Source organism: Idiotropiscis lumnitzeri, chromosome 10 (genome assembly GCF_059441095.1).
Source record: "Idiotropiscis lumnitzeri isolate Australia: NSW breed Sydney's pygmy pipehorse chromosome 10, RoL_Ilum_1.0, whole genome shotgun sequence".
Lineage (NCBI taxonomy): Eukaryota > Metazoa > Chordata > Actinopteri > Syngnathiformes > Syngnathidae > Idiotropiscis > Idiotropiscis lumnitzeri.
Genome location: NC_142400.1, coordinates 2,868,460 through 2,893,564, shown reverse-complemented (window position 1 = coordinate 2,893,564; position 25,105 = coordinate 2,868,460). Strand labels below are relative to the sequence as shown.

Here is a 25,105-nt window from a genome sequence, read left to right as displayed (position 1 = left end):
CCAAGAGCGTAATTTGTCGGCCTTTTAGTGTGTTATTCTTAGCAAGCGCGTTAAAATGGTATGTCGCAACAAATATTCTCATCGCACCACATGCGGGATCTTGCTGTTGTATGTCCGTGAAAACCAAACTTGAGCCCACACAGGCCCCCCAAAGTTTGGTTGAAAAACCTACTGGCTGGTAAAAAAAAGAGACGATTCCAGAATAAGTTAAAATTGTCAATATAAGAAACAATATTGCTCTCCAGACTGACAGCTTACAAGTTTTGAGTTTTCTGTCCCCGGTGGTGCAAAATGGCGGTTCAGAGGGCGCGTGACGACTGAGGACGGCGTCGACGAAGTGGCCCACTCGTGTACCGGGACATTACATTGTTGAGCAGTCTTGCGCGTAAGCGGCCTACCGGACCACGGGTGGACTTACCCACTCCGGAATTCAAGGCAGAGGTCATGCTGTGAGCGACGGGGGTCCAACAGCAAACGCGAGGGCGCCGTAATGAGAACGGAAGAATCACCTGCCGGGATGGATTTGTCGGGCCAGGTGCGGGTGGATGGTTCGCAGCCCTTCTTGACCCACGTACTACCACGTAGCGGTGTTGAGCAGGATGGCCCCGGGCAGGTTGCTGGATCCTATCTCATCGTGTCCGTCAGGGGAGCCTCAGTCAACTTCGTGGTTGTCATGATCCCGCTGGAGTGCCCATCCATGATGACAGCAGATAGTTCGGGGAGACTGGCCGTGAAGCAGGAGCTGATGGACTTTTTTTTTTCTCTCGTCGGACAGACGACAGATATCCTCTCTCAGGTAAGAGATTGTTTTATTTACTTTTTTTCCAGCGACTTTTTTTCTGTTCGTCGTTAAGATCAGATAAAGAAATATAAAAAATAGAATAAAGCGGAATACACGTGTATTACGTGTTTGATGGGAAGAATAAAGTCCGTTCGTTGTCTCCAACGAACTCGTGTGGCAACCCGGAAGTGACCAGGAAATGATAGACGTCCATTTCTCCTATATCCCGTGTGGCATGTTGACCCAACATGCTGACTCGAATCCTCAACCCTAGGCTCTGGTTATTTAGTTATTTCACCCCTTTTTTTAAACTTTTGGTCCACTGTTTTTGTGTCTATCATTGTCCACAGCGCGTTGAAAATCAATTGCACTCCACGACAGCAGGGGGAGCCTTAGAGCAAAAATAGTCAGATTTGAATTTCCATGACATACCTGGCCCAAGACTCTTATTGGAATGGTGTTTGTTGGGCTAATGAAGTGGAAAATAAGAAATCGGCAAAGGCTTTAGAATAAGGGGCGATGGGCTAAAAGGTTAATGGCTGACATTTCTGTGCCGTGTTTGTTCATTATTCAAATGCCAAACGGGCCAACTTTAATCAGCGCTTTTAGTGCTACACGCATGGGTGACGTGCCACTTTTGGGAAGATGTTCATTTGAATTCCTCATGTTTTATTAAACTAATCAGGGCGTAATGACCTCGCACACTTGTCACAAGTGGCTGCTTTGATCCGCAAACGAAATGAGAGAGTTCATTTTGACTTCTTTACGTTCTGTTGAATTATTATTTTTTTGCTCTTTGTTGAGCGCTATTTTTTTTTTTCTTTTACATTCCAAATATTTCTCTTGGTTTAGCATTGCCATTCATTTCAATGCAACGAATTGGACTTGAAAGTCAAGGCCCCACTGTATTTCTTTTGGGGGGGGGGGAGTTTCCCTCAAAAAATTTCCCAGTCGATTTGACTGCTGAGAAGTGGAGACGTTTCCACAAACAAGCCAGAAAGCCAAAGTGGGGTCTGCAGTGCAACCCTGATTCGGACGCCGCGATGCCCAGCGGTAAAGTTGCTCTTGAAGGCATCTTGTTTTCTTCTCCATCAGCCTGAATGACGGTGCCGTTATAAGTGCGAGTAAGCCCCGGAGGCGTGAATAATGTTTGTCCCCAAATCTCCCTAGACACCTCTTTTAGATGCGCCCCTAAATTTAATCAGCACGCTGAATGAGGCGGTTATTTTCAAGTCGGCCTCACTTCCAAACCAACCCCATTGACTCGCCGGCAGGGCGGAGGGAGTTCATGAAGCACAAAGCACGGACGTTCAAATGAAAGTTAAAGGGCAACTCTTGTTGAATATAAATCTCGACCGAGGAATGTATCTACTGATGGAATCCATCTTTTGTAATTACCAAGGAATGTGCGAAGAAAATAGCGGGAGGAGAAAGCGGGCGGGCGAACGGGCGGGCGACCTGCTCGGAACGATGAATCTTATTATGAGGGGGGGGGGGTGGCTGGCGGGGAATAATAACTTCCTCCGCCACATTATGTCGTTGCTGCGCTGCTGATAAGATCATCGCAAAATGGCAGCTGTTGGAAATAATGTAATTCATTTTCGTGTTGCTGCGGGGACGCGGCGGGGCCCACCAGACAAACCCCCCGCGCCCCCCCCCCCCCGACCCCAAATGAAGCATGTCTTCCATTAGACCCCTAAAGAAACAAACTAATAGCCCTGCAAATACTTTCCATTTATAATACAACTATAATTCCTATGATTCATTAAGCAGGAGCCGAAAATGATAGTATACTCTGATTAGAACGGTCCTCGAGGGAAATGTTTATGTTAATTTATTCGGAACACTCTCGTTGACTAAGAAACTTGTCAGGATATTGTGTAGCTTAACTCCCCGCCTCCCGTCGTGTCGCCTTTTGTCTCTGCAGAACAGAGAGCAGATTAATGTTGTGTGTCAGCATTATATGTGTCAATTTATTTTGCCTACAATCACCAAAATAATCACACTATACATCATTTTTATTCATTCATTATTCATTTGATAATGTATGCGCTCAAAGACATTGCGAGAAGTGACAGATGCTAACTTTAGCGCTGTTGCGGCTGAGCTGCGGATGCTTTATGTCGTCGTCACTTTGTTGCAGATTCCTGGATGCCCTCAGTCTCTTCTTGAGTCAAACTTTGATTCATCATTATAACATTTGAGGACACACACGCATGCTAATGTTGGCTGCGTCGTGCCTTAGCTTTAGATGCTAAATAGTAGCAATGTATCCGCTCAAAGACATTGCGAGAACTGACGTATGCTAACCTTAGCGTTGTTGCGGCTGAGCTGCGGATGCTTTATGCCTTCTTCTCCACTTTGTTGCAGGGGAGGGGAAACACACACATGCTAATGTAAGATGAGTTGTACTTTAGCTTCAGATGCTAAGTTGTTATACCCCAAAGTCTCCTTTTATGGTCATTTGATTGTAAAGAGCTGCCTTTGTAAAAATTTAGGCTAAATACACATGCTAACATTAGCTTAGTTGTGCCTTAGCGCCAGATTATAGTCCACAGTCTCCATTTGGTTGCAGTGCCCTCAATCTCCTCTTGTCGAAATGGTCAAGCAGATTTTTCATTGTAAAATATGTGGATGAACACACACGCTAACATTAGCTTAGCTGTGCCGTAGATATGGATATGGCTGTATTCGACTCTACGATGTCCACTTGGCTGCCGCGCTCCGTTTTTTCGCCTGCCCACAGTCTCCCCTGAAATAAAACTTTTTGTTATTGTAGAATTTGATGGAGCAGAACTTCAACTGTCCAAAATAAACACAAATGCTAATGCTAGCTATGCTGTCGCTTAGCTCAAACCCCCACACTTGGCTGCAGTGCTTCATTTTCTGGCTGCCCTCAGTCTCCTCTTGAATAAAACTTTGGTGCGGCTGATATTGCTCCTACGGCAATATTAATATATTTAATATCTTTTTAGAACTAACGACTTGGGACACTACAGACTTTTGTCTTTGAATAACAGACGGAGAAGGTTGGTGTATCGTACACTATCTAACTTCAGACCTTATGGTCTTTACAGCAGGAAGTAATGATAAATGAGCAGGCCGGTCAAAAGTTACCATAATTAACAAACAATGTTTTTGGCTTGGCGAGCGTGGCCTTGATGAGGATGCATTAGCTTCATGGTTCCCCGCAGCTCGCCTGCCTAAAGTGGCTCAGATGAATGGACCGCCACACGGACGGAGCAGGTGGACAGCGCGAGCACACCTCGGAAAAAAAAAGGCAACCCTGCTGACGCAAACTCGCATACGGACACACAATTTATGGGCTACCTCATAAAGTGACGACGTGCGCAGCTGCAAGGTGAATGTGGGAAGGGGGGGCGGCGGCCAGAACCAATTAGCTTGCAGAAGGATGACTTGCAATGTCGAAAAAGTTCTGGACATGGATGGATAGAGACAACAAAAACGGAGACTGCTAAAAAATGAATAGCTTTGGATTTTGTTTGGCGAAAAAGTGGATGGCGTGTTATTCCTGTGGACTCGGTGGCGGGCCGTGCATTTCAAACGAAGGCCTTCGGTGAAGTTCGACTTAGTCCGACTCGAATAATAACATCATTTATGACGCCACGGCTGGACAAATAATATACCGAAAAACATTGTACTAGGTGAGTGTTGGACGACCGAGCTTCTCTTAAAGTCTTGAAAATGGCCTCGCAAGTGTATCTGCAATTAAATCCACACTTTTTCCTCCTTTGGCCATTGTGGTTCAAAAAAGCAAAAATAAATTTAAGATTTTCGAATGGTCGCCAGTGACGACTTCCGGGTGTGTTGACTCCGCATAGCGCTGCCCCCTCACGAGTGAGTATCCAATCACAAGAGCATCACCAACCAACTCGTGATCTGATTGGCTATCGCAACTGTCTATCAACGGTAAAAGCCCCCGTGAGACACAGAACAGACGCCCGCACGATTGTGTCTGAAGGCCTCGGACGAATAGTGCGTGCTACTGGTATTGTGAAATCTGCCTGGTAACACGAGCTAGCTGAATTCTGATTGGATAAAAACTCTCAACACTAGGATATAATGAGACATCAATGGGAAGAATATACTCATGATTTCTTGATTATGTTGGGCCAGCAGGGAAGGCCTTTACCGCCCACCACCATTTTGTTTGGGGTCAATTAATTTCAATTTCCAGCTTCAATGTTATTCCTATGCAGCTCATTAAGAAAAAAAAAACAAAAACAGGCAGATCAATCATCGCAGTGTGCGCATAATTCTGAACATTCGTAGTACAAGTGCAGAGCAGGAATTCCCATTGCGCTCAAGAGCAAAGTGACCTTGTCCATTCCCAAACCTGTGAATAATATTAATAATAATAAAAAGAAAACACTCACTTTTATCATCACTCAATTCACTTTATCTCACTGCCGCCTGTCGCCAATCACAAGCTGAAGAACAAAGTCACCCGTCTCTTTCTTTCTCCATCGGTTTCAGTGACATGGTGCGACTGGCGGCGGGAGTCATGAGAGCGTCACGCAGTGATATCGTCAGGTCACTTTAACCTCTCCGCGCCGCGCATGAAATGATGAATGGGACTCGTATAAAGTGGCTTCATCCGACAGTCTTCGTTTGGGCTTCATCTGTTTTATTTGTTTGGATCTTTCATTTCATGACATTCACTGAGGGGAAAAAATGAATGTTCTGGAATACTTGAGTTTTTGTTGTAGCACAAGATTTAATCGCAGTAAACCGATTATCGGCCAGACCGATTATTGGGGGCTGATATTTGGCATTTTGCAGATTATCGGCATCGGCCTTTTTTTAAAACTTTCAAGGCTGATAAATTAAATGCTGGATCATTTTGGCTCGCTGCAGTAAAATTCTCTCGCTCTCTCTCGCTCTCTCTCTCTCTCTCTGCTGTGCTCGTGGCCCTGCCTGCAGAAGCAGATTGTCCCGTCCACAGCACTATCTGATTGGTTCCTTTAGCAGCCAATCAGCAGTCAGCTGCCTGTTTGCTTTTTCACCTCGAGTCTCACGCACTACGGAAGGAAGGAAAGGAAACAGACTTTGCCAAAATTTTTATAAATCAGTCTACTACTCACGAATAGAAAACTATTTGCCCTAGTAAACTTTAAAGGGATGTTTGTTTTCATTGAACTATAAGACATGCAGCTGAGCCTGGAAGCTCCGTGCACTTTTTGTTAGACTTTTAAAACTAACTTGTCTATTTTCTAAAAATCTTTACTATCCAAAAAAGCTTTCAAATGTTGATAATCAGTTGTTTAATAAACATGTGCCAAAAGACATTTAAGTCGAGTTTTTAGTTTTCAAAATTTTGACACCATTTTAACCCTTTTTTACAACAAATGAATATTGGCTTCACATATCGGTTATCGGCCTCCATGACAACTACTAATCGGTATCGGTATCGGCACTGAAAAAAGCATATCGGTCTATCACGAATATTTACCCTATCCGACTGCGTTGTGACTATGCAATGAATCTTTGGATGACCGTCCATCATCTGCTGTATTTTTTAGAAATGTGTATCATTTGGTTATTTGGCATCACTTCTTCTCCGCTCGAAGCAACCCCAATGAGTTAGCCGTTAGCTGTTGGGTCTGAACCTAGCATAACTCAGAAAAAGTTGCAGCGTCTTAGTCGCTGACCGAGACTCTGACTGACATGTGCAGTGTCACCACACTCCCTCTGCCATTTCTACTCAGCCGGACATCAGGTGGGCGGATGTGACACAGAAGCTCCGGAGGCTTTTGTCTCGGACAAGTGCTAGTCGGCCACGACACCTCATCTCGCCGGGATTATGTCGAGTTCTTCAGTCGGAGGGCCCTCGAGGACGCCGCTGAGCACCGCGACGCTCGCAGTCCGCCGCTGGAACCTCATGCTCCGTGTCAGGTGTCAGGTGTCGTTAGGTGGGCGCCCATAAAGGGGACGGCAGGGTTCGTGAAAGAGCCCCACTAGTTGTCGACGCTCATCACTGGCCGCAAAAGGATAGACGGGTCTTCGAACGATCTTAAAAGAGCCGAGCTGACTGGACGTCACGTCGGTTTTGGAACACTCTGAGAGTCTGACTAATCTGTTCCAAATTCCAAAGTTGTCGTAAAATAAAAAAAAAAATACAACAAGCGCATAACTATGCCTTTCAATCCACTAGCTTCATACTAATGCTAACATTTGGGAAAGGCTATAGATCGTAGCGTTTCTTTCATTATTACTCAGGCATGTATTCTTTATCCTCTGTGAAGAAAGGCTAGTCCTGCTGAAGGTTTGTCTCAGCTGTCTCAATGTGAATCCGTATGTCTAATATACTGCCCCCATGTGGCCAATCTTGCCACACCAGAAGGACCAAAATAAAGACGATCAATTGAAGCCCAGTGTGCGAAAATACGATTCTGTTTTGTTGGATGTTTTCCGGAAAACAAGAAAAAGGAAAAATCCATCTCCCATCATCCATTTTCCTGTTTTCTTGAGCCCCGCAGAGAAATGTTTTTGTTGGTCGAAAACCTCAAAATGTATTTTGTTTGCACCTGAATTTGAATTTTATCTGCAAACATGACTGAGCTCAAAAGTGAGGAGGTATGGGAAGGGGGGGGGGCAATCAGAGGATTTGATTGAGGACCGCCCACCCGGCCCAACAGGGTTCCGACAGCCTCTCTGCTGCTTCCTCTCGCGCGAGCACCTTGATTCTTAATCAGCCTCTTTTTGGTAATTTAGAGTGACATTGTTGTTCCGCTTGGTAGGACTCCTCGGTCGCCACGGCAACCAGTAGGCGAGATGCTTGATCGTGGTGGAATCTGATGATGGCACCCGCCTCCTTTTTTCTGTTTGTTTTTCTTTTTTAATTTGAGCAGGTTTCTATGAAAGTCACACAAACGAATGAGAAAATATGTCCAAAAAGAATTTTGTTTATTTTTTTTCACCCCCCACGATAGTCAGTGGGCAATTTGTTCATGCAAAATTCTGATTTATTTATTTATTTTTTTTTTTTTAAATATAATTTTCAGTTGGCTACTTTCTTTTAAATGCGTTTCCAAAATTGTATTTAAAATTATGAATGGCTTTAACTGAATTGTTTGATGTAACGCACTGAATTGACAGTTTTTTTCCATTATTACTTCAACTATTATTATTTAATAAGAAATGAACAACGATCTATTGTATTGATTTACAATTTTAGAATATTTTTTAATCATTAGTTATTTATGCAAGTATTATAAAATACTCTCATGTACTATCATATAAGATGAGGAAATCATCCTTCCAAATTATACTATACATTTTCTACTGCAATCAGCCAATCACGATATTGCCTGTGATGCTCCATTTTCCGAGAAGTCTGCTTAAAAGAGCGCCAACGTCAAAGCGGAGCACCGGCGTTGCATCCTGAGTGACAGTGACAGTGGGTGGGCCTTGGGGGGGGTTCATGGAGGATAGTGGGGTGGGGGGGGGCTTAGTTGGAAGGGCAGCGTGCTCTCTTGAGTTTTACCCTCCTGCTTCTGCCACAGCCGCGCATGCAAAGAATTCATGAAATGTTTGCCAGGGCCTGACAACCTCGAGCCACGCACTTGCCATTCGCGCCTAACCTAACGTGACATGTATCCCTGCAGCGCTGCACACTTAATGCTGCGTAATCCTGCCACGCAGCCACGTGGAAGACCATAATAGGCTTTTAAATGACATATTTATTGATTTAGGGACTGTAAAGCGTGCTTATTTTCTATTTTCTTTTTTTTTTTAATAGTTGACTGCCCATTTACTAGTCAAAATTCGATGTTTCAGAATGAAAATCAAAATGTGATACATTTTTTTTTCTAACATGGAAGTGTTTCTGTCACGAATTTTCTACAATCGTGATTCTCAAAGGAGGCTCCCTCTTGTGGTACTTGAAGGAATCACTACTGTCCAGACTAGCCCTTTTATGTATCCGGGTCATGGCGCTGATTATTCTGACCCACTTTTTTATTTTTATTATTTTTTCATAAATTAATTCTTTAATGGACATTGTTTTTTTCCCTTTTTTTAAATGATGTCTTTTATTGAGTTTTTATTGCAAAACTCTTTAACTGACGCTTTTTTTTAATCTTGCACACAAAATACCCTGTATTAAAAAAAAAAAAAAAACACGCTAAAACAAATTTGAAGCATTAAAGATGAACAAAAACAAAATTCAGAACAAAATCAATATATATATAATAAAAATTTCTAAACTTTTATAACTCAGATGATGCACAAATCAAGGCAGCACTAAATATCCGCCCAAAATAAACATTTACTCGCTTGAATGAAGTCACATGAGCGAGACCGATGGGCCGTCACACCCACAAAAAATAAATTGTCCTCCACGTCTTGGTTCAGTGGCATTTGTTCAAGTGTGTCACACGCTGCCTTTCACGTCCACCGGAGCGAGAAACATCGGCGGCAGCGTTAAACACGTTGTGTCACGACTTAATGAAACGCATGAAAATTATGAGACAAAATAAAAAAAAAAAAAGCATCCCGCGCAAGATAACGCATCATAAAAGCATCATCGCGTCTGTACTGCACTCCTATTTCAGCCACTTCATTACCCCGCTGATGTCGAGTTTCACATTTGCTGAGATGGGCTCAAAATTCTCCGGGGTTTGTTGTCCTCTGTGAAAGAGAAAAAAAATGCACTAACAGCAGAATTTAGCGGGAGGCCAGTCCGAAGTGTGAGCCTCAGTAAACGCTTTCGGCCTCGATGTGGATTGGCTGCGTGTTTGTAATCGCACCAACACGACAGCTTTGCGCTGATGTACACGTATTCAAATACGAGCTGAATTATTTCCCCTCCGCATGCAGAGAGTTTTTACGGCCTGGTGTGGTTTACTCACTAGTGCGTGTGTGTTTGTGTTAGCGCGAGCGTGCAAACATTGCATTGTGTCAAAGTGTGTGTGTGTGTGTGTGGGGGGGGGCTATGCTGATGCCGCTGGAAATGGATATCTGGCAAATGTGTTCTTGTTCTCCCGGCACATGGAGAAAGACAATTGAAATGTACAGTAATGTCGTCGGACTAGGAAATGATGCAAATCCATTCTTGTTGCATTAATAATATTGCAGCCAAAATTGAAACTGATGCATCGCGTTCCTATCTTTCCTTTTTTATGGTTATATTTTATTTATTGATTCATTCCTTTTTTTGTATTATTGTTGTTGACTTGTCATATTTTAGTCAGCATTATTATTATTATTTAAGTATATTCATGTACACCGTTGTGCCTTGAGATAAGAGTTTAATGCATTCCATGGCCACACTTGGAACTCAGAACACACTGAACATTTCAATTAGATTTTTATATGAGAAAATTAGCTTTCTATAATATTGTACTTCATAAAAGCATACAGTAATGAACGTAATGAATAAAACATTTTTTTTTTTGCTTCATCTCAATAGAGATTGTGCTGCTCCCTGCCACAGTAAAATGAGTCATTCTTCTTAGAGGATAAAGAATATATGCTTGTGAGCATTGTTGTATTATCTGTGTTGCTCCACCGTTTGTGTTCAAATATTTGTTGCGTTATAACACCGCGACCCTGAGGCCGTTCCTTAGCCTTTCTATGGCATTTCCCAATATGCGTTAGCGTTAAGATAAGTGGACTTTCCGACATTTATTATTCCATCTCAAGTTGCACCTCCCAAATTCTTGCGGTCATTTCCGCTTTATCTCAGTGCATCCTTAAGCCCATAAATCGACGCTTGTTCTAACAAATAACCAGCTCGCAGATATTAGATCAGAGCAGGTCCGACTCCAAAGGCGGCGTGCCGGCCTGCCAGTTTTTGATAATCTCCTTTCGCTTTTAAATGTGACTTCACATAATCTTTTTTTTCATTTTTTTTTTTTTATACCCCCCTGATCAAGTAAGCACTTAATTGCACCTAATAAGCTCCATCTAGAACGTGAGTAAACATGCCTATCAAGATGTTCTTATTTCGAAGAAGATATTTGAAGAGAGGAAGCCGTACGTTGTGTAAACGCGGAAACTTGTTTAATTAATTTGTTAATGGCACGGAATTGCTATCTAATTCTATATCTAAACACAAAAAAATGAAGATATCTCGGAGTGCGCTTTTTTTTTTTTTTTGACGATGACAGAACCGTGTCATCCGCTAACAGCTGTTGTCGCCACTTCCCGTACGAGCCATTTAAAGTACTCTCAAGTGAGAAGTCGTCTTCCATGCGAGCATGCCAAGTAAACAGATGGTCGAAGACGCCCGCGACAAGCAATACAGCGGCGCGAAAGCGGACACGTTGTTGACATACTGCGGCCAATCCGGCCGCGGACCCCCGACACAAAAGGTCGGGATTATCGTGCACTCCATCCTTGTCGCTTATCTCGGTTGTGAGTGTTTTGTTTGCCTGGAACATCGACTCCAAACAACGCTGTTGACTTTGGCTCTCTCGTACCCGACACTTGACTTTCTCTTTTGGTGAGCCCGATGTCGTCAGCCAAAAGCGTGAGAGCAAATTACACACGGCTTAGGGCTCTGTGACCACTAGGGGGCCCCCAGGAGCAATTAAGGGTCCACAGACGCTGGAAGTAGTATTTTATTATATTTCATTTTAGGAATGCTAAGGCGGGAGTTACCTCAAAATTGACCATTTTGAGTAAGATAGTTAAGTTACTCGCATGTGGCCAAGGAGACTCACAGCTTTGGAAGGTCCCATCTGGACTGCCTCCATCATCATGTCAGCTGACAAAAAGGTCTGGTGTACACTTTTTTTAGTTTGAAGAAAATAATTTGCGCCCCCCCCACCGCCCACTCTCCGCCGCAACTATAAATAATAGCATTTTTGTGGCAAAACAAAACGACAATGTAGAGTTAATACTTGCTACGCACAATGGGCATGGAGAGCGCCACTGCCAACTAGTGGAGTGGAGGTGCAATTACACTTTATTGTAGTATGGCAAAAAAAAAAAAAGCATGTTCCCCAGTGCGATTCTGAGGGGGGCGCGCCCCACTATTTGAGAAGCTCTGACTTAACGCTCAGCTCGCCTCACCAGCCGAGTGTCACGTCTCACTTTTGTCAATTGGAGGGCTGAACAATTAAGCGCATTCCAGTTGACTTTGCAAAATGGGGAAAAGCAATTTTCAAATTTTAACGGATGCAATTAAAAAAAAAAATCTCTCTGCTTATATATGTATATTTATTTATATACTGCCAAGATGAGTTTAGAGCTTAAAGACCGTCGACCTATGACTATGATTTACCGATTGATGCAAATTGCGGCACACTCGCTTGTTCGAATTTTGTGACGTCGTAGCAAAGACAGCAAGCCCCGGTCCGAACGGTCCTGAGCATCTCGACAACCGTCGCAGCATCATCGCCAACGCAAAGAAGCAAATATTCTCCATTAAGTCAAACGGAGCTGATGAAAGTAGACGTTTCTCCGATTCTATCCGCCAAATAATGTCAAGGCCCAAAAATGTTGACAAGCTGACAAATCCCAGGGTAGAAATGCATCAGGAGAAGCGTCGCCCAACCACACGGTCCCGTCTCTCGAGGTTCTCCTTTCATCCTGACTCCCGTGTTGACCCGCGGCGCAAAAAAAAAACAGCCGCGGGTCACCGCGCGTTTCCCTCCCGTGGCCGTGCTAACGGATTCCACCGGTGGGAGAACGCAACAATCAATACTTGTATTTCTATTCAGCTGTGATGTTCAACTCCGGCGCTTGCGTGGCGTTCTCTGGTTTTCCATTACGGAAGGCAGTTGAACAAGCTCACACTCCAGCAGCTTTACGAGGACATCTCAATGCGTGAGTGTCGGCGGTCCGTGGGGGGTCCTCGGTCCTTGGAGCCGGTGATGAATTGAAGTCGTTTCCTGGTAGTGAATCAATGCCGCTGGAGTTTTGGATTGATTAATACGACGGCGGCATCTCCGGAGCGAACACATGCCGGGCGGCGGAAGGGAGAGGGTGTTCGACGGCGAGTTTAAAACAACGTGACAAGCAACCCGTGTACAATATCGTCGGAATACGCTGAAATTAAACGGGACGGTAGCTCAATTTATTACAGGCCATCGAGTGAGTCGAGGTTTCTCTTTCACGCTCTCGCGGTCTCAGTGTTGGAACATTCCATTTTGAAGGCGGAAATGTATCTGGGATTTGAATGATTTATGTCACAGCAGTAAAAAGATCAAATGGATTACAGCCAAGACAAAGTTTTTGGAAGTTGAAATATTTATTTAGAAATTTCGCAGAAGCAGATATCGGACTCAAGTTGGGAGTACACGTCTACGCTGTATACAAACACAGCGCAGCTCAGTCTCTGTTAGCGCTCCGGTTTTAGCCGTTTGTCATCAAATTCTCAGAGTATCGTATTCTCACAACCATACGGCGTACTTAAAAGTCTTAAATTTTCTCCAAAAAGTACAAGTGGACTCATTTTTTTTTTGCTCTCGCTTGCCTTTGTAAAAACATGCGCTAGCAAGTATGCTAGCGCATGTTTTAGCGCACCTGCGTGCTACCGTATGTTTTAAGTTAGTCTATGTTTTACGGTACGAAAATATTTCATGAAGAAAATTTAATTTGCTGTAAATTTGAAAGATTTTTGGAATGTGTTCATTTTCAACTTGACAGGACGATGAAATCATTTTTTAGAAGGAATATAAACCTGCGTTGAATCATGCAACGGATGGTGCCTGAGGGGTTGTGTTGACAGTCAATCCGCCAAATCCCAGCAGGAGTCAGACGGGGGGGGATTTTGACATCAAGTTTGACATCTTTCGCAAAAGCAGATAGCTGAGAATCAAAATGTAAACACCTCGATGAACGACCGAGATTTATTGGCCGACATCTCTCGTCTTCTTTAAGCTCGGGCTCAGCGATCCGGGTGTCAAACGGCAGGCGAGATAACGGCCTTTAATCAGCGTTGTTTACAATTCGTAGCGGGGATGTTCTAACTGTGAGTGCGGCACGAGAGGTTATCCAGCAAATGATGGCAGCCGACGCCGTTACGTGGGCGGAATGGCTTTTGCATCTCCGTGCGGCTCATTTTTTTTTTCCCAATGAAGAACATTCATGTGGTTTAGTTCGCTATATTGACATGAATACGGCTTTGCATTTATCGCGAGGGAGTCGGAGTGAAAATCAATATGATGCCTCGCCTCTGTAATGTAATATACATTCGCATGATTCTGAGACTTCACCTCAAGAGCAAATGGGGTTTAATACTAATGCGATTAGGTCCAAAAAAAAAAAAAAGCAAGACACTTAGGCACACTTATATAAACAAGATAGTCCAGTTATGCTGAAAAAAGAAATGGAGTGAAATTGTTAAAAAATAAATACGTCTCATATCCGATATTTTAGCTTTTACTCGATGCAACCCGATCTCATGAATTTGTTGAGATGAAGCAAAAGAATTATTGAAGTTGTTTGGGCGGATTAAAAGGGAAATTCACTTTGTCTCTTATTGCAAATATTTTCAGTTCAACCTGAAATTTGTAGCTGGGAATGTGCAATCTCTGACCAATCAGATGCCATGTCACGACTACTACGGAGAACATTTTACCCTCAAAAGACTAAATTTGATCCCAACAAAGAATAAAATATTCAGCGTGAAATTCTAAGAGTCAATTTTACCTCTGGATATTTTACTCTCAAATTTGGTTCTCTTTACTGGGACCAAATTTTGTCTTTTGAGAATAAAATCTATGACTACTTTCTCTTTTTACTGCTGCTTATGACCACCATTTGTTATTATTTAGCATTTTACTACAATTATTTCCCATTATTACCATGTCTTCAAATTTTTTACAGTTGCTTTTCCATTTTTTTCCTGCTTTTTTCGACCACTATGACATTTTCCCTCAACAATTTTCCATTCTTGACTTGTATTTCCCCCCATTTACTCCAATTTTCACCCATTTCTTAATTCATGCAATTTTTCTTCTGCATCTTTGACTATGTTCACATTTTTTTTTGCAATTGTTTCCCAATTACTGTACCATAATTTCCCCTCAGCCACTTTTCATTTCCATCATAAACTAAAAATGTTCCCCTTTGCTACAATTTCACCCCAAATTTCCCCATTTTTTTAATCAACATTCCTGCATTTTCTAGCCTATTCCAAATGATTAAAAAAAATATACAAAATATTTAGTTTTTTTTTAAATAATTTTTTACCCCATTCACATTTCCAACATTTTCTCCCATTGAAGTAATAGTATGAATGATTTTAAAAAAGAGTCTGCTAATTACTCCTGAGTATATTTATTTTTTTTTCAAATTTTGGAAGACTGAGGAAGTGGTGCTTAAATTGAAGCCCCCCTCCGCCCAACGGAAGTCGTTGGCTTCCTCCGCAGGCTGCAAAACTTTTGGTGCAAAATCTGCTGGGAGGACTTGAGGCCTTGTGCTCTTCATGGTACAGCTCACCTGGGAGACGGACAAGATGGTGCTTTACGGCTGCGCAGTTCCTTCCGTGCACGACATTCCGCTTAATAGAAGTCTTCATCCCTGACCAAACCCGCCGCCGAGGAAATTACCGGTGCTAAAAAATGGCCGAGAGGGAACCGCTGAGGCTCGACAAGGGACAATCATTGCAAGTTTAGCAGCGATGCAGAAATGTGCCGCGTATGATTGGCGATGATTGAAGCAGTTTGAAAGCATCACCCAAGATCGGATGCAGAAATCAACCCGAACTTGTAGACTTTTTGTACTTTGTTGGCTTGGTATGAAGACAAGCACTCCTTTTCCACGAATTTTGTCCGAGTTTGAACAAAGTTCAGCTAGTATTAGCATTTTTGTTAACGGAACAAAATAAAAATGATTTTGAAAAATACTTTGCTGGAAGAATTCAAGCACAAATCCACTTTAGAAGTCTGCTACTGAATTAGCAAACAAGGCATCCTCGCTTTATGTAACGACGACGTGCATGCATCTTTAGAAGCTGCATTTTGCACTGCAGTTATTGTAATTCAAAGTCTGTGTGCTATTAAACTTCTCTGCATGATCAAAATATTTTAAAACAATATTTTTATTGAATTTGCACTTCCCAATAATTGTTTTTCTTAAAATCTTGCATCAATTTCTTTAAAAAAAGAAAACTAAAACTAAATGTTTTTGAAAAAACTAAAACTAATAAATAGCCGCCCTGAAAACGGATTAAAACTAACCAAATTTAAAAACACGACTCAAAACTAAAACACAAACTGACTATAATTAAAATCCCCCAATTTAAATCAGCCTGGTTTTATGACCACTCCTTTAATTTTGCTCGAGCTCAGTATCCGGCAAAGTCAGTGCAGCCCTCAAGCTTCAAAACTCATCGACACATGTGCCATTTATACACAAGCACTAAATGCAATCAAACAATTAGCTTTGTGGAAAGCCCTTAACAGGCATTTCAACACGCGTGTGTACGGACAACAAAGCACTATGCTTAAATGGCCAATTATATCATTCAAAATATTGCCAATATTTCACAATTTATGCCAGAGTTTGTCACCTTCTAAGCACAACTGTATACTTTATATAATATTCACAACATGGCTGGAAGCAGTGATTTAACATTAAAGGTGTCAAAAATGAGTTGCGCCCAAAAAAACAACACAAAACAAAACGGTTGGCACATCTAAAGAGAAAGAGAACATATGGCGTCTTCAATCTTGCCGAGCGGGGGGGGGGGGGCCCAGCATTGACTGATACGGTGACGACGTCCATTAAGCACCGGCTGCCGCTCGGATTTGCTTTGTTTTCTTGTTTTTTTTTTTTAGTTTTTGGTGACTGCTGCAAACGATTGCACAATCCTCCACCGCGTACGTCACCTTTGACAAAGTGTTGCTGTCTGCTCGTATTTACGCCCAAAAAGCAAATGTTCACGTCGTCTGAGCGCGGGAGTTAAATACACTACAAAGCGCCCCGTTCAATTAAGACGCCATCGGCAGATAAATAGATGCCACGATCGAGCATGCGGGAAGGCGAGGCCCCGAGAGCACTTATCGGGGATATGGAGGACTCGTGTGGCTAAAAGCTAGTTTTGCTTTGAGTGTCATAGACAAACGGCTGGCTTCTCTCAAGTGCTGTTCGATATTGGCACGGTTATTTCTGCCTGTTTTTATGAGCTCCTTTACTTCTGATTATGTAAGTTTACTACCCTCTTGGCATAAAGATGGGCATTAAAAGGAAATGGATGCTCTTATGGCTTATAATTTTTGAAACGGACTATTTTCAAATGTAAACAGGTAAGACTTTTCATGTCATGCCGTTTGGGTTTACGTAGAGTTGAGTCTTTCTAGGTTTGAACCAAGCTGGTCCCAAATCTACTGGTGACTTAAGACCTCTACAAAGTCGGTCCACGCTGTCTGTTTAGTGGAGCGAGCATCGTAAAGTCAGGACCGTTGTTGTGGCGTCTGGTGGGCGTGTTCGGCCGATTCAACGTCCAATCGGTTCAGGCTGGCGGGTTATATGAGCATTGTGATTGGCTGTTGCCTAGAAGAGAAAGTGACGGAGGCGGGAAAAAAACCCGGCAAAAATTGAAACTGTTTCTCAAGAAATTAATCAACTTCGCTCATTTTCACATGGCTTCGGTGGACATAACGGCTGTCTGGACAGAAGAGCGCGAAGACGAAGTAATTACTCTCATTGACGAAAGACCGCCGTTATTTGACGAAATGCGCACTATAAATAAAGTTGTGTTGAATCGAATTGTATCACTGTCAAAGGCGACGCGGTGACTATCGCCGCCTATGGCAAGGAGGGGTACTACATCTCACGCACGCGCAGAAGGTCCGGAGTCTTTGGCGTCTCTGTCGGCTTTTGCGGCGTGTTCTTCGGTCATTTTCTGGTCCGACGTGCTGACTTCTTGACCGACGCGACAGTTGACCACGACGTCCGACAGCGGATTGGTGTGTAGAAGCTTTTAAAGTGTATGGGAGTCGATTTTTCCAAAATTTAATGTCGTAATAAACAAGAAAATAACCATAAATAGTTGATTTTTTTTATATGCTCAGACAAACGGAAACGCTTTTTTTTTTACTAGTTTCGACGTGCAACTGCCGTCTTCTTAACAAGTCCTCTTGATCATTCAAACACCACCACCTGAAAGTAATTTCTTCTGGCTCAATTTCCTTTCTCCTCTGGAAAAAAAAAACAATAAAAAAAAAGCGACCAATACTGGCTGACAGCTTGTCTTCGCTTTCTTCAGAGTCTGAAGACGACCCGGTTGGGCAAGTGACGTTAAGAGGGCACTGTGTCACACGGTCACGAAAATATCGAGATGTCTGCATTTTTTTCGTAGCCTCACCTAAAATCTTTTTTGCGTCCCATCCACTTGAAATCTGACTCAAATTATGTCATGCGACTCGAGTCCCACGCCTGTGTTTACCGCCTTGAGAAAATTAGACATTTTCCAGGTGATCATCGCTCAAGGTGGGTGGCATGGGGGAAATTGCCGACATTTACCGATTACACAACGATTCAATTAAAATGTCAATTTGACTGATAATAAATGTTTGAAATCAAACAGTTGTATAAAATTAAATTCTAATGTATTGATGAATCTAATGGATTTTTGCAACATTATGTGCAGTGTCAACATTTAATTGTGCAATTGTTTCGCATTCCACTTGAGGGCGCCGGTGCCACACTTTCAAAATCGCTAGATCGATAATAAAAACACAATTAACCTGTATGCACTTTTTTTTAACATTCTAATTTAAAATATGTGCCTTGGTTCAATGACGGGAAATCTTGGTCCAGTCGAAACATTCTCCTCGGAACACACATCCCAATCCAAGTGAAGTGTTCCCTGGAAATTGAGGTCAGCCCCGTTCAAACATTTGCCGTGCCGACGAGCCGCCAGTATAATGTAACGTATGACACCAATAACGGCGGTGACAGTGGCAATATTGAGTCTAATCAGGAGATTATTAAACAGCCGACGCATACAAATCGCCGTTGAATGGGCGGAAATGAGAGGTGGGTTAACACGAGCGCGCGTGTGACACATCGCGGCGAAGTAGGAGGTCAGTCGCCACGGCGCTCATCTGCAATGGCTGACACGGCGACGGGAGGAATTTTGTGTATTCGATCCATATGTCATATGATGACGTATTGCAATCAGATCTCTCAGAATGGCGGTCACTATCGTGAGATTTATTTTTTTTTTTTTGACATAATTATCAATGATAAGAAGATGCACCAGAAACTTTCAAGGACCATTACCTGAAGTTGAACGAGAAGTCGACTATATTTGGTTGAATTCCAGCGTTTGTACTTTCCTCCTTGTCATGTCTTGAATAGACATTAAATATTATATCATTAGTCCGCTGGCTATCTAGCCGCACATAGGCATGTGTCACGAGGACGGCACACTCCTACTCGGGAATTTGATCCCCGAAACGAGCATCCACAACAGATGCGTGATACTGATTTGCGATATCCAACTTTGATGTTCTTGCAGAGGATTTTCCATGAAAAGGAAAACCTCATTACATTTTCCTGTCCATTTGACATCCAACAGATATTGTGGGATTATATTCCAATCCCGAGTTCGCTTCCGTCAACGCTAACACGGAGGCCGATCAGCCTGGCATTTATCGACAGCGTGCTATCTCGTCCCGATCCGTCTCGCTAGATACGACGCGTCGCTGTCGGCTCGCTTCAGCCTATCACTGACAGCCACGCCGACAGCTGGAGGCATCGCCCCCAAGGGAGGCCTCGCCACATATGCTGTCTGCAAAACACCGGCATGTTATTCCGCAGTAAACGCGTTCCCGTCGGACCCGTCGAAGTCGTAACGACGTCTCGGAATGAATTGACCGGTGTGGCGTTTCCGCAGATGCCCCTCCGGAGGCCCACTCGCGGCTTTTGCAGCTTTGGTCACGTGACATCCTGGCTCATCTCGGTGAGCGCTGCGCGGAGGGGGGGGTTGGCCGCTACGCCACGGCGTTGGAGTGCTCGCGGTCCCGCCTCTTGGCTAATGAGGCTCTGATCACATTTGGTACATCCTCATCTGGCAGGTGGACAAGCGTGTAAGAACGCGTGTTCTCATTAGGCCGCAGAACATTGATTCAAATTAAAAGGAGAGTGAGGCCAGGCCGGAGGATGCCCGGGACCGCCGTCAATTATTTAATGCACCGTTGCTTATGTTTACTCGGAGAAACTTCACGTTGCTTCTCTCGCTTTCAAACTGCAGCAACACGTCTTGTTTTGTTTCATCATGATCTCTTTCTTCACGGTGTAGAAAACTGAAAAAAAAAAAAAAGGTGTTCCTAAAAATAAATCAATAAATGAAAAATACAATCTCTTCTAACAACAATGTTTTAATATACAATATCAAAATGTATTTTAATCTGACAGTGGACCATCGCTTTTTGGGGGGTGGTGGTGGGGAGGGGGGAACCAGGCTTATAATTGACTCCCGTTGAAATGCTACGGAGGGAGGGAGTTTAAAAAAAACTAAAAATTGAATTCCCTCGCAAATTTTGCGAGATAACAGTTTACAATTTTTTATTTTTTTTTGCAAATGTTTTCATGTTTTTCTAAATGCGAGTTTATATACTTTCGGGCCATCTTCAGTTTATTTGAATTACTTTGAAATTCACTTGAAATACAAAAAAAAAAAAAAAAAAAACTTAGAAAAATTAAACTGACATCTGAAGCGAGTGCTAAATAAAAGAGGACGTCCCTTGATCGCAAGAAGCGTTCTAAATTCTTGCCGCCCCCGCCGTACTGTTGAGATGACCCAGAAGGACATAAATGCGCATTTAAAAAAAAAAACAAAAAAAAAACTTTGCATTATCTCACAAACTGCGAGGGAATGTAGTGTTTTTTTATCTATTTAATTCTATTTTTTTACTTCCATGTCACCTTCGTGGCTCTGTAAAATGCATTAGGAAACAAAAACCTAATCAAACACACATAAAAAAAAAAAAAATCTGAGAAATGCCACTAAACCTCCAGTATGTATTTTCCATGAAAATGGGGCGTAAATTTCCTCCACTGCTGAATTCTCTCAAAATGTGCCCGTTTTCGTCTTCAAAGTTTGCAGAGCCTGTTGATTTTTAACGATTGGCGGTTGAAACGGCAGAGACGAGTGTCTTTCATCAGTCGTACCCCGACGTGTGGCAGAGGTGACGCTTGCTTTTCTCCTGATTGCCATCAGCCAGCATCAAGCGGCTCCCAGCGGATATCAGGCCCATTATCTCAGGTTTAGCACGGCTTCTTAATCACAGCAGCCGCACAAACCCATTAGTCTCTGTCACTTTTCCCTCCACGGCTCAAGAAGCAAGATCGCAATCGGATCGGGGGAATATTTCGTGTTCCCTCAACAACAATAACGAAAAAAAAAAAGAAACTCCGTCTTGGTTGGTTGATCTTCTATTTTTCGGTTCCACTTTTGAACATTTCTGATATTCAACGTGAGCTGCTGTGTTCTGTTTTTTTTTTTCACACACATAGTATCGATTATCGTGCGGTATTGGTGTATCGTTATCACTGTCGTAAATGTTGCAGAAGTTGTTCTTTGATTTGTTAAGCAACTTTATAGATTGTTGTTAACTGATGATTAAAATATTTAACGGCTGCTAATCTTGTCCTATAGTTGAATGTACCCATTAGCATGTTAGCATGCTAACCAGTGACCAATAAATTGTTCCGCCTATAGGAGTTTTGTCGATTCAAGTGGGAAAGGGAAAACAATATTCCTATACGTGTGGTTATATTCGGCATTTGTCTGTCGTCATTTATGTAATGCATGAATGTGAATGACAAAATCCGGTCCAACTAAAATACCTTTCAAATATTCATCATTAAACGAAGTCAACATGTGGACAGGGTCAATATTTTTTGGTTTATGCCCGTGCGCAGACAATTTTTTTCCTTATGGAAAAATCAATGTGTCTTGAGTTATCAAATCCAACATGTCGAGGGAAGAAATTGCCAAAGGGGAGACGGAGCGGCCGCAAAATCGATGGTGAGATATTGCCTTATTTAATGGCGCGCCATAAATAGCGGCAATATGATGTTAAGTATTGGCGAAGTAACAGTGAGGACGAGGAGAGGTCAGACGGCCTGTTCCTTTCGCTTCCGTCTCATCTGGCACGCAACGTCTCAACTTGGAAGTTCTTTGAAAAACTTGCCGGAAAAACTGATTTAATCAAACCACCCCCTGCCCCCAAAAAATAACTAAATATTTTTTTCCGGAAAAGGTTCCATTTTCCTCTCTGTGTGATGACGTGGCCACGCTCCAGCAGCATCTGCTCGACCCGGTCCTGGAAGGAACCCCTTTTGGAGCGGTCGCCTCACTTGCGACCTCCCGATAATCCTTCGGCCAGCTTTCCTCGCATACTCGCTGCGTTTCGGCCGTCTTGGCTGCGGTACAAAGAGAAAGCCGGCTTATCGCTCGTTTTATTCACATCGTCGCCGGCTTCGTGTTCAAGGATAAAGTTTTCCAACAGTGGTCAGAAAGGTATACGCGGAAGTAAAGACCGGATGCTGAAAGAAAATCTATTAAAGTACATTTAGAGTATTTGTACTTGATTACTTCACCGCACTTTGACTAATCACAACTCAAATACACGCTAAATTCTTGGCAATTTTGTCTCGTTTCCTATTGGGAAACCCGACAGTGTTTCGCTCCCGCGTGCGCACCCACAGCAGTTTGCACCATTAAGGCACAATTGCATCATTATTTTCCGGTCAGAGGCGAAGCCACCGGCAGACCGCGGCTCAACAGATGAGCTCTATTTCTCGTGGCAGCGGTCGGCGGTTATTGATGACCTCATTAGGATGCAGCCCCCCCAGCCCCAACAAGTGCCCTGCCTTTTGAACCACTTCCTCGTATGCGACGCTCCAAACCGTCAACCCGTGCCAAGTGACGCTTGCTCACGGTCAAGATTTCCAGAAATCTTTCAATCCAACCGTCGCTTACTCAAATCGAGGTAGCGCCCTACTCTACAGATGGCACGACATAAAACATCCATCAAGAGACGTGAAGTGACAGTTGGGATGAAGAGAGGGGAGCGTTGATACGAGGGGTGGATTTAAGAAAAAAAAAAAAAAACTTGATTATCTAGAACCGCTTCAACCAAGAAGGCGTACGCAGGACTCGTTGTTTTAGTGTCAAAAGTTTGATGTCGCCTTCTCTTGTATTCTCGTTAATATTTTTATACGTTCTGTAAAGCGCTGTGCGATAGCGGCCGCCGTTGTGAAAGCGCCATATAAATAAAGACGTATTGTATCTTCCGGACGAGCCTAAACTCCCAGAGATCGTGCCCGCGCCATGACGATCGGACGCACTCATCACCTTCTTTACGACCTTTCTCCTCCTCCATATTAAAAGTAACACAAGAGCTTTCCGTCGTAAAAATGACAAATCTTTATTGCCAAACTGCAACCTAGAAAACGTCCAAACCAGCAGGAAAAGCCACCAGGCTATCCTGCCGCCGTTGCTTAGCAACCAATGCAAAATAGGAGCATGCTTGCACCGTGCGGAAACGTAGCGCCATTAGACGCGCGCACACAAAGCCTTATTGAGCGGCCATGCGGCATCATTACGAGCAACTTCAAGTCGGCCGTCCTCGTGAATGCTGGCAAACGATCGATGCGGAACAGGAGGCGTACATTTGCGCTCGTTAACATTTGAGCAGCGGTGTTGCAGATTTTTGCGCCGGAGGTCAGTCGAGGTAAACGAGTGTTTAAATAATGTGCGGCTTTTGTTTATTGTGGATGATGAATGTTCACACCTTGCCCAGATAAAAGAAACTTAAAGCCATTTTTAGCCAATATTTTCAGAATATTGTTGTTTAGCGATGGAACGATATGATTTTTTTTCAGGGTCGATTTGGTAGTAGTAGTTATGGAGGCCGATAATCGATATTTGAAGCCGATATTCATTGGTTGAAAAAAGGGATAAAATGGTGTCAACATTTTAGTGGATTTCGTTTAAATGCCTTGAAACACGTTTATTAAACAACTTTAGGGATTTACAAAATGACAAATTTGTTTAGATTATGGAGAATAGACAATAATGCCAGATTCTGGCCCAGATAATCGGCCCGGCCGATAATCGGTCTATTACTATTGTCGTTTACCTCAATTAAAAACTTTGGGAACACCCCATCCATTCTCTTGCTTCGTCTAATTCGGGTGAAACTGACAGACTGACCCCTCTGTAACATGTCGCCAAAAAGTTCTCCAAATAGTTTTTGGATGCTAACTTGAGGTGCTGCGAACGTGCGAACGCCAACTGAACCGAGATCGGAAGTACGATCCAAAAGTGCTTCGATCTGGACCGACGACAAAAAGACGAGGTTGACGTCAACCTTTTCCATTCCCCAATGCAACCGAAAGTTCCCTCGCGCACAAAGAAGCTATCCCACAAAGAGCTGCTCAAACAAGCCAGGAAGCGCATATCATTAGCGTGCTTTTCAAGACAAACTCTCTTGATCATATATCACATCGCCGCATCAACGTGATAAGCGTTGGAACCAGGCCACAACTCCTTTTGAGTTCAAAACATTTTCACCAAGGTCAACGAGAGGTTCCCTTTTTAGGAGATGAAAAGCACTTTGGATTTCACTCGGTCATCAGAAAACCACTTAAGTGCGGACCTTGGCCCTGACCAAACTCTTAACAAAAGTGGACAGAAAAATGGCGCTGCGCTGTATTTGTGTTAGCGCCGATTTGCGAGCGATGGACGATGACAATAAACTGACGGTTCCGTTTATGACTCCAGCAGGAGGTCAACTGTCTTATCACAAGACATGAGTTTTGAATTGATGTGGTTTTAAAGCCATATGGGCAAGCTCTACACCGGGGGTCATCAATCCTGTTCCTCGAGGACTGGTGTCCTGTCCCTTTTCCATCTCGTCCTGCTGCAACACACCTGATTCAAAATGGTCCGGATCATTATCTAGCCTCTGCAGACCTGTCTGATGATCTGAATCTGGTGGTTTTGCCGCAAGGACAAATGGAAAACAGGCAGGACACCGGCCCTGGAGGAACAGGATTGTCGACCCCTGATCTACACTTTAGAAGCTAGCGCCAAGATTTCAAACCTAAACCTCATCCGTATGAGGCCGGCTTCCGAGCTGCCCTGGAGTAGAATCTCTTCACTGAAAGGTTTCGGTTTCATGCGGAGAAGTAAATGCAGGACAATTGGAGGTATTGCCAATGGTGGCGCAGATGTTTCCTGGGGTAGCTCCGGTTCCTCGCTTTGTGTCTTGGCACATATTGCAGGCATGGCCCTTCATTCCTTGGGGAGGTACGTAGTGCTGATGGTTTTGTTGGTAATCTCCAGGAGTAAGCGGAGTTGGTGGCGGGTATTTGGTGGTCCTGTTT

The 25,105-nt window shown here is 43.3% G+C and overlaps 2 long non-coding RNA genes across 2 annotated transcripts in view; one reads left to right on the top strand and one right to left on the bottom strand.

Annotated features, from left to right (window-relative positions):
• The window catches only part of LOC148328613 (uncharacterized), a 78,833-nt gene extending 77,816 nt beyond the window's left edge, over positions 1–1,017 (bottom strand). Inside the window, exon 1 of the long non-coding RNA XR_015845704.1 lies at positions 419–1,017. This is a non-coding gene — a long non-coding RNA (uncharacterized LOC148328613). The remainder of the gene's footprint in view (positions 1–418) is intronic.
• LOC148328612 (uncharacterized) overlaps positions 276–25,105 on the top strand; it is a 76,635-nt gene continuing 51,805 nt past the window's right edge. Inside the window, exon 1 of the long non-coding RNA XR_015845705.1 lies at positions 276–796. This is a non-coding gene — a long non-coding RNA (uncharacterized LOC148328612). The remainder of the gene's footprint in view (positions 797–25,105) is intronic.